A 12424-nucleotide genomic window follows, 5' to 3' on the forward strand; every position below is an offset into this window, starting at 1 on the left:
GAAGGGCTAATGCAGGTAGGGAATATACAGTGAATGGTAGAACCCTCAAGAGTATTGAAAGTCAAAGAGATCTAGGAGTACAGGTCCACAGATCACTGAAAGGGGCTACACAGGTGGAGAAGGTAGTCAAGAAGGCATACGGCATGCTTGCCTTCATTGGCCGGGGCATTGAGTATAAGAATTGGCAAGTCATGTTGCAGCTGTATAGAACCTTAGTTAGGCCACACTTGGAGTATAGTGTTCAATTCTGGTCGCCACACTACCAGAAGGATGTGGAGGCTTTAGAGAGGGTGCAGAAGAGATTTACCAGAATGTTGCCTGGTATGGAGGGCATAAGCTATGAGGAGCGATTGAATAAACTCGGTTTGTTCTCACTGGAACGAAGGAGGTTGAGGGGCGACCTGATAGAGGTATACAAAATTATGAGGGGCATAGACAGAGTGGATAGTCAGAGGCTTTTCCCCAGGGTAGAGGGGTCAATTACTAGGGGGCATAGGTTTAAGGTGAGAGGGGCAAAGTTTAGAGTAGATGTACGAGGCACGTTTTTTACGCAGAGGGTAGTGGGTGCCTGGAACTCACTACCGGAGGAGGTAGTGGAGGCAGGGACGATAGGGACATTTAAGGGGCATCTTGACAAATATATGAATAGGATGGGAATAGAAGGATACGGACCCAGGAAGTGTAGAAGATTGTAGTTTAGTCGGGCAGTATGGTCGGCACGGGCTTGGAGGGCCGAAGGGCCTGTTCCTGTGCTGTACATTTCTTTGTTCTTTGTTCTTTGTTTGAAACCTGGCGACTGGAATCTCTCTCCACAGCTGCTCCTGATGCTGATTTTACAGACGAGTAGACGGAGAACCCCTCCAGTGTCCAACCAGGAGGAATTTCATCCAGCAGATGCCGCAGAAGATCATTCTGGGAGAAGTCAACTGAGTCACCTTGACTGTACTGTGGGTAGCTGAAGAACAGGTGTCAAGGAGCGGATCGGACTGAAAGCAAAACTTTGATACTAATAAACAAAACGGCAGATGTGCTGCTGGGTGACAGCGACTTGTTTGCTTTTGGTGTGAGTGAGGATACACTGGGCCCAGCACGCTTCCGCTGCGCCACTCTCCTCGTGGTTGAGTCTGTCTGGGATCGGACTTGAGGCAAAGTTTGATGAAATCAGTAACAGGTTGATCAATGTTCCCAGCGAGGTGAAACTGCCGCCACGAACTTCCTCCTGTGAAGTTGTTTCCAGTCACTCCCACTTTCCCATCAGAACAACGGCACAGAATAAATCACAGATCCTTCACAGACCAACCATTCAGCACGAAACTAAAATATCTGAACGATGCTGACCAGAGTCAGTGTGCTCAAACGTGTGTTCTTGGTGAAAGAAAAAATGAGGAAGTGCATAGTTGTCTGGCGACCGCAGGGAAGTAATGCCGTAGCTCCTGGTTTAAGGAGCAGAGGACCGCAGCGGAACCGTGCTGGGCCATTAGCCCTAGTTCGAGGTTGTTCTCTGCTGTATACATTCTCACTCACACCAAAAGTAAACATAGCGCACGTTCCTGTTGGCTTTGCAGCAAATACCTATCATCCCGACATTTGTCCCAGGAATGAAGGAGACAGCATTACAACATAGGGAACCACGGAGAAAATGCTGTAAAATGTCAACAGGTTAGGCATGTCCTGAGACCTAGGATTTCCCTTGAATGGGAGGTATTAGATCTTCCCAGGTTTGAAAATCTTGCTCGAGAAATGTAACCTCGTGGAACACAAGTCCATATCAGGAGTGGAATTCGAACCCAGAGCACCAGAGTAGGCTTCGACTTTAACACAGCGCCTTTGGCCGCCCAACCATCCGAACACGTTGCGATAGAAATACAAATCGATTTAAATTATATCTTCAACGCCATTTCATTTCAAGTTAGATCTGCTTTTCCCATTTATTTATTTTAAAAATAAATTTAGAGCACCTAATTCATTTTTTCCAACTAAGCGGCAATTTAGCGTGTTCAATACACCTATTTGGCACATCTTTGGGTGATGGGGGCGACCCCACTCCAACATGGGGCGAATGTGTAAACTCTACGCGGACAACTACCCAGAAAAAGATCGAACTTGGGACCTCGGCGCAGTGATGCTTTTCCTATTTCTCAACCCCCGCCAGAGTCCTGTATCTGAGTGCCACCCTTCTCCAAGCCGCAGGGCATAAAGGAGCTGCTCAAAGCTGCATTGGTCAGTTTTCACCAATCAACAAGGAGCGAATTCCCACTCTACCTGTTCCTCACACCAAGGTATTGAGAGTCTAAGATCTGAGCGACGTGACGCATCCAAATGGAGCGTTGCAACCTGGCGACTGAAATCTCTCTCCACAGCTGCTTCCGGTGCTACTTTCACATACTAGTAGCCGAAGAACCCCTCCAGTGTCCAAACAGGAGGGAGTTCATCCAGTAAAATCGTCAGAAGAGAATTATGGGAGAAGTCAATCCGATCACCTCGACTGCACTGTGGGTAGCCGAAGAACTGGTGGCAATGAGCGGTTAAGCCCCAAACACGTCTGCCTCCATTCCTCCCTTTAATCCAACTCGATGCAATCTGGCCTGACAAACTGGAAAGGATTGTCACATCAGTGATTGCAGATCGATCGTGGAAAACTGAATTCCACTTCCGAAAAATGTGTGGATGAAAAATCGACGAGGACGGGATTCGAACCCACGTGTACACAGCACGAAAGATAAACAGTCCATCGCTTTAGTCACGCGGCCACTTCGTCCCACAGGTTCAGACGCCAATACGTCTCAATTTGTTTTGCATCCATGAACTGATGGAAATTATCTGCCTCGTTCGCTTCAAACTGGTGTTCAACGATGGAAATGAAGCGATGGTGGTATAGTGGTGAGCACAGTTGCCTTCCAAGCAGTTGATTCGGGTTCGATTCCCGGCCATCGCAGTAATTGTTAGCTCGGATGTCTTGACATCGTGAGTTTCAAACTGAGAAAAACTGGTCAACAGTTTCTCACTTGAATGTATGTGTAATTATCTAACTGAGGTGTATCAGATGCCAAAAGGTCCGGAAAGGTAGACATGGAGCTGATGCCTCCTCTTGTGGCGCATTCTAAAACGAGAGGTCATGACCTTAGAATAAAAGATCGCAAATTAAAAAAGAGTAGAGGAATAACTACTTCTCGCAAAGGGTGTGAGTCTGTGGAATTCGGTACCCCAGAGTGTGTTGGATGCAGGGAGACTGAGTAAATTTCATGAGGTGTTAGATAGATTTTTATTGGTGAGGAGTTGAAGGGTTGTGGAGAACGGGCCAGACGGTGGAGTTGAGGCCAGGATGGGTTCAGCCAAGATCACATGAAATGTGTTAGGCTCACGAAGCTAAATTGCCTACTCCAGCTCCGAAGTCTTGTTTTCCAGAGAGGATGTATTCTGGCTAAAGCGCAATCGACCTCTTCATCTGAAACATTGTCGGTAGCAGATGAGGAACAACTCAGCCATGATAGAATGGCGTGCAGACTCGATCGGTCTAATGGCTTAATTCTGCTCCTATACCTTATGAACATATCTCTTGCGCGACTTTGTGAGTTTCAAATTGAGAGGAAGAAGCAATTTCGAACTCAGGATTTATGCGCAATTAGGGCAGGGAGTGAAATAAGTAACTTTCTCACCTTTTTATAACGTGGTATCAACATGGACAGTGTTGGACGAAATCGCCACCCTCCAAGCCCTTGAACAAATGCTAAAAATCACAGCATTTTTACTTTTTGCTCATGAAGTGGACCAAACAGAGACACAACAGACACATTGCAGACGAGGATGGGATTTCATTCCACGTGTGTAGAGTACAATGGATTCTTGTGCATCTCCTTAACCACATGATACAACTCCTTTACTTTATTGAATTTTAATACGCGATCTTCTTACAGGCAAGTAGCTAAAGAACCCCTCCCGTCTACAAACAGGAGGAGGTTCATCCTGGAGAGCTGGCTGAAGAGAATTAGGGGAGAAGTCATCCCGGTAACCTCAACTGTACTGTGGGTAGCCGAATAACTGGTGTCAAGGAGCGGTTCCACTGACAACGTATCCACAGGCACATATAGTGACGAAGACTGACAGGTTCAGATTGTCTCTTTCACTCTCACACATTACCTGAGAGTGACAGGAATCCCCCATTTACAAACGGGACCAGAGAAGGGCAGAGCGAATGCACCTCACTCCCACATACAACATGTTGACGGATTCAACACAACCAAAATACAAGAAAAGATCATCACCAAATATTATGTTCTCATAAATCCCGCCGTCCCAAGTTCAATATAATATAAACAATTGTTATCAGTTGTGTGTCACTCTGACCTGCGAACTTCGTTCCAGCAGAGTGTGCTGACATCTATTGGCCACGACACAGAACCGCAACAGAGCGGGGGAGATTCACATGAACTGTCGGTGTTGCAGAAACAGGTCAACATGAAGAACCGGTGATAGAATGTGATCGGCAGGACTGAGAGGTGTTAGAAGTAAGTAAAATTTAAACAATCTATATTCATGTATTTCCCAATGGAGTTGGTAGAATTTGGAAGTGTTTATCTTGAGGATCAATTAAGACGAATAGCAGAAATGTTTTTAAGTGAAATCTGGACGAGTACAGGAGTGAGAATGGATTTCAGAGACAAACAAATAATGTTGCATGAAGTAGTCCATAGAATCCACCAATTCTATAGTCTGGGTGTCGGATCTCCTGGAGCACTGTAACAATTAGAAAAGTGTCTGTTTTCAATTATGAGCATTGTGGAGAGGACGAATAACAATTTGCAGTATTTTCAGACACTGACAGATACTGACAGCAACAGAGACTGACAGAAAGTAACAATCTGTCAGGTAAATCACACTCACAGATAAGAACTGAGACTGACAGATACAATCAGACACTTACAGACAGTAACCCACACTGACAGATACAATTGTACCTTCACACACAGTGTCAAACACTGAAAGATACAATCACAACTCACATACACTGAAATACACTGATAGCTACAATCACACACTAACAGGCATTAACAGATACTAACAGTTACAATCACAACTCACAGACATTTACACACGCTGATACATCCAATCAGCGTTTGGCTGTTTAGCACAGGGCTAAATCGCTGGCTTTGAAAGTACACCAAGGCAGGCCAGCAGCACAGTTCAATTCACGTGACAGCCTCCCCGAACAGGCGCCGGAATGTGGCGACTAGGGGCTTTTCACAGTAACTTCATTTGAAGCTTACTTGTGACAATACGCGATTTTCATTTCATTTCATTTTCATACACTCACAGTCACAGACACTGACTGGTACAATTGCACACTTACAGACAGTGACAGGCACTGATGCACTCGCCCAGAACCCTCCTCTGCCGCTTCCACTGGGTGAATTTCCTCCTGTTTGTCCACTGGAGGGATTCTTCTGCTAAGTATCTGTGAAGGCTGCACCGTAAACAGCGGGGGAGAGAGATTCCAGTCGCCAGGATGCAACTCTCCAATTGGATACTTCACGTTGCTCACACTCGTTTAGAGAATCATTAAATGGTAACAGATCAGGGTGAGTCCATTCCGCCCACCGTGTCCATGACAATCGCCTAGAGCTGGCGTATAGTACCATGATACAAACAGAAAATGTTGGAAAATCCCAACATGCCTGGCAGCAGCTGTGTTGAGCGAAACAGAGAATGGGAAACAGGGTCATTCTGAATTCGGAATGGTAACTCTCTTCCTCTCTCCACAGATGTTACCATACCAGACGATTTGTCCAGCAATTTCTATTTGTCTTTCAGGATTTTATGGAGAATCTCCAGAGCAGCATTGCCCTCGTGCCCGGCGCTTCTATTTACAAAGACTTGTCCCTTCTGTCTATTGTTCTGTTCACTGTGGAGGCCAACAAACCAGAAAAAAACAAATTTACCCAATAATCCCGATAAGGAAAGCAAGGGGCAAAAGGGAGTTCCTTTTGATTTTACTTTAACAACCAAACCAAATTCAACAGGAATTAAGAAGTCAGTTGATTTGATAAAATAAGCTTTGCTTGGGAGGTAATGGTAAGATGGTTTCAGCGGAATACTGATCTCCGGCTTGTTCGTTGATCTAGGGGTATGATTCTCGCTCAAGGTCTTCTGATCGGCAAAATGCGATTGGTCCCGGGTTCAAACCCCCGCCGAGCCCTGCAAAGACTTTATAACATCTGTGCGATCGATATGGTCCCATTGACTGAACTCAGGAGCAGTTTGGAGGAAAAGGAGGGAGGGGCGAAGGTCATGTTTGGAGCTTAACCGCTCCTTGACATCAGTTCTTCGGCTGTCCACAGTACAGTCGAGGTGACTCAGTTGACCTCTTCCACAATCCTTCTCTGTCGCCTCCACTGGATGAATTTCCTTCTGTTTTGTCCACTGGAGGTGTTCTTCGGCTACATGTCTGTGAAAGTAGCACCGGTAGCATCTGTGGAGGGAGATTACATACGCCAGGGTGCAACTCTCCAATTGGATACTTCCCGTTGCTAACTCTTGTTTAGAGAATCATGAAATGGTTACAGATCAGGATGAGTCCATTCCGCCCACCGTGCCCATGACAGCCGCCTAGAGCTGGCGTGTAATCCCGTGATAAAAACAGAAAATGCTGGAAATCCTTAACAGGCCTGGCAGCAGCTATGGAGATGGAAACAGAGAATGGGAGGGAGTTTCATACTGGATTCGGAACTGTAACTGTCTTTCTCTCTCCACAGATGTTGCCATACCAGTCGAGTTATCCAACATTTTCTATTTCTCTTTCAGGATTTTATGAAGAATCTGCATAGCGGCATTGCCCTTGTGCTCGACTCTTCTATTTGTAAAGACTGCTCACTTATGTCTATTGTTCTGTTCGCAGTGGACGCCACCAAACCAGAAAGAACCAAATTGACCCAGTGATCCCGATATAAAACCAAGGGACAAAAAGTCTTTCTTTTGATTTTACATCAGCAAGGAAACAAAATTTAACAGGAATTAAGAAGCACATTGACTTGATAAAATAAGCTTTGCTTCGGAGGAAATGGTAAATTGTTTCAGTGGAATGCACAAAGCGATTTAAATTCTATATTCATCGTCATTTCATTTCAAACTTGATGTGCTTTTACTATTTTTGAACCCTGTATCTGAGTGCCAGAGTCACAGATCTGATTATCCAGTCAGTAACTGATCTTTTCCTGTTGGGTTTTGCTGTGCCAATTTAAGCAGGATTCTCACGTCCTGAGGCCGCCTCTTCCCCGGTGAATGGGAGGCATTGGATCTTCCTGGGGTGAACATTTTGCTGGAGAAATGTAACCTCGTGGAGGAAAAGTTAATATCAGCAGTGGGATTCGGACCCATGCCTCCAGAGGAGACTGTGACCTTAACGCAGTGCCTTCGAACGCTCGACCATCCTGACGCGCTGTCGCAAAAGATATGCTGCGTGCACAAATCGATTAAAATTCTATCTTCGTCGTCATTTAATTTCAAGCTAGAAACAAGTAGCAGGTGGAAGGTACTGAGGGAGATAGTAAATGGGTGACCTAAAGACAGAGCAAGAGTAGGAAGGCAGTGCAGGTGTCCTCTGCGGTCATCTCCCTGCAAAACAGATATACCCCATTGGATACTGTTGAGGGAGATGGCTCACCAGGGGAAGACAGCAGCAGCCAGGTTCATGGCACCGTGGCTGGCTCTGCTGCGCAGCTGGACAGGAAGAAGAATGGCAGGGCTATAGTGATAGGGGACTCAATTGTAAGGGGAATAGACAGGCGGTTCTGCGGACGCAATCGAGACTCCAGGATGGTATGTTGCCTCCCTGGTGCAAGGGTCAAGGATGTCTCGGAGCGGCTGCAGGACATTCTGGGGGGGGGGGGGGGTGGAGGGTGAACAGCAAGCTGTCGTGGTGCACATATGCACCAACGATATAGGTAAAAAACGGGACAAGGTCCTACAAGCTGAATTTAGGGAGCTAGGGGGAAAACTAAAAAGTGGGACCTCAAAGGTAGTAATCTCAGGATTGCTACCAGTGCCATGAGCTAGTCAGAGTAGGAGTGTCAGGATAGAGAGGATGAATACGTGGCTCGAGAGATGGTGCAAGAGGGAGGGATTCAAATTCCTGGGACATTGGAACCGGTTCTGGGGGAGGTGGGACCAGTACAAACCGGACGGTCTGCACCTGGGCAGGACTGGAACCGATGCCCTAGGGGGGGTGTTTGCGAGAGCTGTTGGGGAGAGTTTAAACTAATGTGGCAGGGGGCTGGGAACCGATGCAGGAAGTTGGAAGGTAGTAAAACAGGGACAGAAATAAAAGGCAGTAACGGGGAAAGTGTAAGGCAGAGAAGCCAAAGTCAAAAATCAAAAAGGGCGACCGTACAAGGTACAGTGACTGAGGGGAGCTCAGTGAATAGGACCACGAATACTAAAAGAAATAAAACGGGAAGTAAAAACATTAATGTTAAGCGACGCGGCAGGTTGTTACAGGAAGATATGGGTTCGACGACCAGGAAAATTAGGAGAAAGGTTAAGAGGAAATATAACTTAGGAGAGGTTACTGATCGAGGTGTTAAGATTCAGAACAGAGGTAAAAAAGCCAACATAAGTGTACTTTACCTGAATGCTCGTAGTATTCAGAATAAGGTAAATGAGTTGATGGCGCAAATCGTCGTGAATGACTATGATTTAGTGGCCATTACTGAAACATGGTTAAAGGATGGTCACGACTGGGAGTTAAATATCCGAGGGTATCAAACCTTTCGGAAGGACAGAGTGGATGGTACGGGAGGTGGTGTAGCTCTGTTATTTAAGCATGACATCCGGGCAACAGTAAGGGATGACATCGGTGCTATGGAGGATAAGGTTGAATCCATTTGGGTGGAAATCAGGAATAGTAAGGCGAAAAAGTCACTGATAGGAGTAATCTATAGGCCACCAAAGAGTAACATTATGGTGGGGCAGGCAATACACAATGAAATAACAGATGCATGTAGAAATGGTACAGCAGTTATCATGGGGGATTTTAATCTACATGTTGATTGGTTTAACCAGGTCAGTCAAGGCAGCCTTGAGGAGGAGTTTATAGAATGTATCCGTGATAGTTTCCCAGAACAGTATGTAATGGAACCTACGAGGGAACAAGCGGTCCTAGATCTGGTCCTGTGTAATGAGACAGGATTGCTTCAGGATCTCATAGTTAGGGAACCTCTCGGAAGGAGCGATCACAATATGGTGGAATTTAAAATACAGATGGAGGGTGAGAAGGTAAAATCAAGCACTCGTGTTTTGCGCTTAAACAAAGGAGATTACAATGGGATGAGAGAAGAACTAGCTAAGGTAGACTGGGAGCAAATACTTGAAAGTGAAACAGTTGAGAAACAGTGGAGAACCTTCCAAGTGATTTTTCACAGTGCTCAGCAAAGGTAGATACCAACAAAAAGGAAGGGCGGTAAAAAGAGGGAAAATCGACCGTGGATATCTAAGGAAATAAGGGCGAGTATCAAATTGAAGGATAAAACATACAAAGTAGCAAAGATCAGTGGGAGACTAGAGGACTGGGAAATCTTTAGGGGGCAACAGAAAGCTACTAAAAAAGCTATAAAGAAGAGTAAGATAGATTATGAGAGTAAACTTGCTCAGAATATAAAAACAGATAGTAAAAGTTTCTACAAATACAGAAAACAAAAAAGAGTGGCTAAGGTAAATATTGGTCCTTTAGAGGATGAGAAGGGAGATTTAGTAATGGGAGATGAGGAATTGGCTGAGGAACTGAACAGGTTTTTTGGGTCGGTCTTCACAGTGGAAGAGACAAATAACATGCCAGTGACTGATGGAAATGAGGCTATGACAGGTGAGGACCTTGAGAGGATTGTTATCACCAAGGAGGTAGTGATGGGCAAGCTCATGGGGCTAAAGGTAGACAAGTCTCCTGGACCTGATGGAATGCATCCCAGAGTGCTAAAAGGGATGGCTAGGGAAATTGCAAATGCACCAGTGATAATTTACCAAAATTATCTGGGGCGGTCCCGGCGGATTGGAAATTAGCAAACGTGACACCACTGTTTAAAAAAGGAGGTAGGCAGAAAGCGGGTAATTATAGGCCAGTGAGCTTAACTTCGGTAGTAGGGAAGTTGCTGTAATCTATCATCAAGGAAGAAATAGCGAGGCATCTGGATGGAAATTGTCCCACTGGACAGACGCAGCATGGGTTCATAAAGGGCAGGTCGTGCCTAACTAATTTAGTGGAATATTTTGAGGACATTAACAGTGCGGTAGATAACGGGGAGCCAATGGATGTGGTATATCTGGTATATCTGGATTTCCAGAAAGCCTTTGACAAGGTGCCACACAAAAGGTTGTTGCATCAGATAAAGATGCATGGCATTAAGGGGAAAGTAGTAGCATGGATAGGGGATTGGTTAATTGCTAGAAACCAAAGAGTGGGGATTAATGGGTGTTTCTCTGGTTGGCAATCAGTGGCTAGTGGTGTCCCTCAGTGATCAGTGTTGGGCCCACAACTGTTCACAATTTACATAGATGATTTGGAGTTGGGGACCAAGGGCAATGTGTCCAAGTTTGCATACGACACTAAGATAAGTGGTAAAGCAAAAAGTGCAGAGGATATTGGAAGTCTGCAGAGGGATTTAGATAGGCTAAGTGAATGGGCTAGGGTCTGGCAGATGGAATACAATGTTGACAAATGTGAGGTTATCCATTTTGGTAGGAATAACAGCAAAAGAGATTATTATTTAAATGATAAAATATTAAAACATGCTGCTGTTCAGAGAGACCTGGGTGTTCTAGTGCATGAGTCTCAAAAAGTTGGTTTTCAGGTGCAACAGGTGATTAAGAAAGCAAATGGAATTTTGTCCTTCGTTGCTAGAGGGATGGAGTTTAAGACTGGGGAGGTTCTGCTGCAATTGTATACGGTGTTAGTGAGGCCACACCTAGAGTATTGTGTTCAGTTTTGGTCTCCTTACTTGAGAAAGGACGTACTGGCACTGGAGGGTGTGCAGAGGAGAGTCACTAGGTTAATCCCAGAGCTGAAGGGGTTGGATTACGAGGAGAGGTTGAGTAGACTGGGACTGTACTCATTGGAATTTAGAAGGATGCGGGGGGATCTTATAGAAACATATGAGATTATGAAGGGAATAGATAGGATAGATGCGGGCAGGTTGTTTCCACTGGCAGGTGAAAACAGAACTAGGGGGCATAGCCTCAAAATAAGGGGAAGTAGATTTAGGACTGAGTTTAGAAGGAACTTCTTCACCCAAAGGGTTGTGAATCTATGGAATTCCTTGCCCAGTGAAGCAGTAGAGGCTCCTTCATTAAATGTTTTTAAGATAAGGATAGATAGTTTTTTGAAGAATAAAGGGATTAAGGGTTATGGTGTTCGGGCCGGAAAGTGGAGCTGGGTCCACAAAAGATCAGCCATGATCTCATTGAATGGTGGAGCAGGCTCGAGGGGCCAGATGGACTACTCCTTCTCCTAGTTCTTATATTATCCAGTTATGAACTGGGCTTCTGCCTGTGAGGTCTTGCTGTGCGAATGTAAGCAGGAATCTCATTCCCGGAGGCCACCGCTTCCCCATTGAATGGGAGGTATTGGATCTTCGTGGGGTTGCACATTTTGCTGGAGAAACGTAACCACGAGGAGGAAAAGTTAATGTCAGAAGTAGGATTCGAACCCACGCCTCCAGAGGAAATTTCAACCTTAACGCAGCGCCTTCGACCGGTCGGCCATCCTGACGCGCTGTAACCAAAGATATGCTCCATCGGCGAATCGATTTAAATTCAATTTTCATCTTCATTTAATTTCAAACGAGATGTGGTTTTACTATTTCTGAACGCCAGCCAGACTCTTGCAGCTGACTGCGATCGTTCGCCAACACGCTGTGTGTTAAGGAGCTCTCATTTCTGCATTGATTAGTTTGCTCCAATCAACAAAGTCCGTACTGCCGACTAACTGTTCCTTCCACGAAGGTATTAAGAGTCTAAGATCTGAGTGGCTTGAAGGATCCAATGAGACAGTTGCATCCTGGCGACTGAAATCTCTCTGCACAGCTGCATCTGGTGCTGCTTTCACAGAAAAGTAGCCGAACAACGCCTCCAGTGTCCAAACACGAGGATGTTCATGCTGTAAACGCGGCAGAATAACTTTCTGGAAGAAGCCAACTGATTCACGTCCGACAATCCAACCAGCCAGACTATTTACAACAAGGGAAGTGGAAATTTACCCGGAGTCCTGGGATCAGTATTAATTCCTCAACCAGAGTCACTGAGCAGATCATCCAGTCATGAACTGGGCTTCTGACTGTGGGGTCTTGCTGTGCCAATTTAAGTACGAATCTCGCGTCCCGAGGCCACCGCTTCCCCATTGAATGGGAGGTATTAGATCTTCCTGGGGTTGAACAATTTTTGG

At 45.5% G+C, this 12424-nt stretch overlaps 1 non-coding gene across 1 annotated transcript; it reads left to right on the forward strand.

Moving 5' to 3' along the window:
* The first annotated feature begins 2863 nt into the window (after positions 1-2863).
* On the forward strand, positions 2864-2935 carry trnag-ucc (transfer RNA glycine (anticodon UCC)). Its single transcript has one exon. It is a non-coding gene; the product is annotated as a tRNA-Gly (tRNA).
* The last annotated feature ends 9489 nt before the right edge of the window (positions 2936-12424 follow it).

The sequence above is a fragment of the Scyliorhinus torazame genome, chromosome 24 (genome assembly GCF_047496885.1).
Source record: "Scyliorhinus torazame isolate Kashiwa2021f chromosome 24, sScyTor2.1, whole genome shotgun sequence".
NCBI classification, from domain to species: Eukaryota; Metazoa; Chordata; class Chondrichthyes; order Carcharhiniformes; family Scyliorhinidae; genus Scyliorhinus; species Scyliorhinus torazame.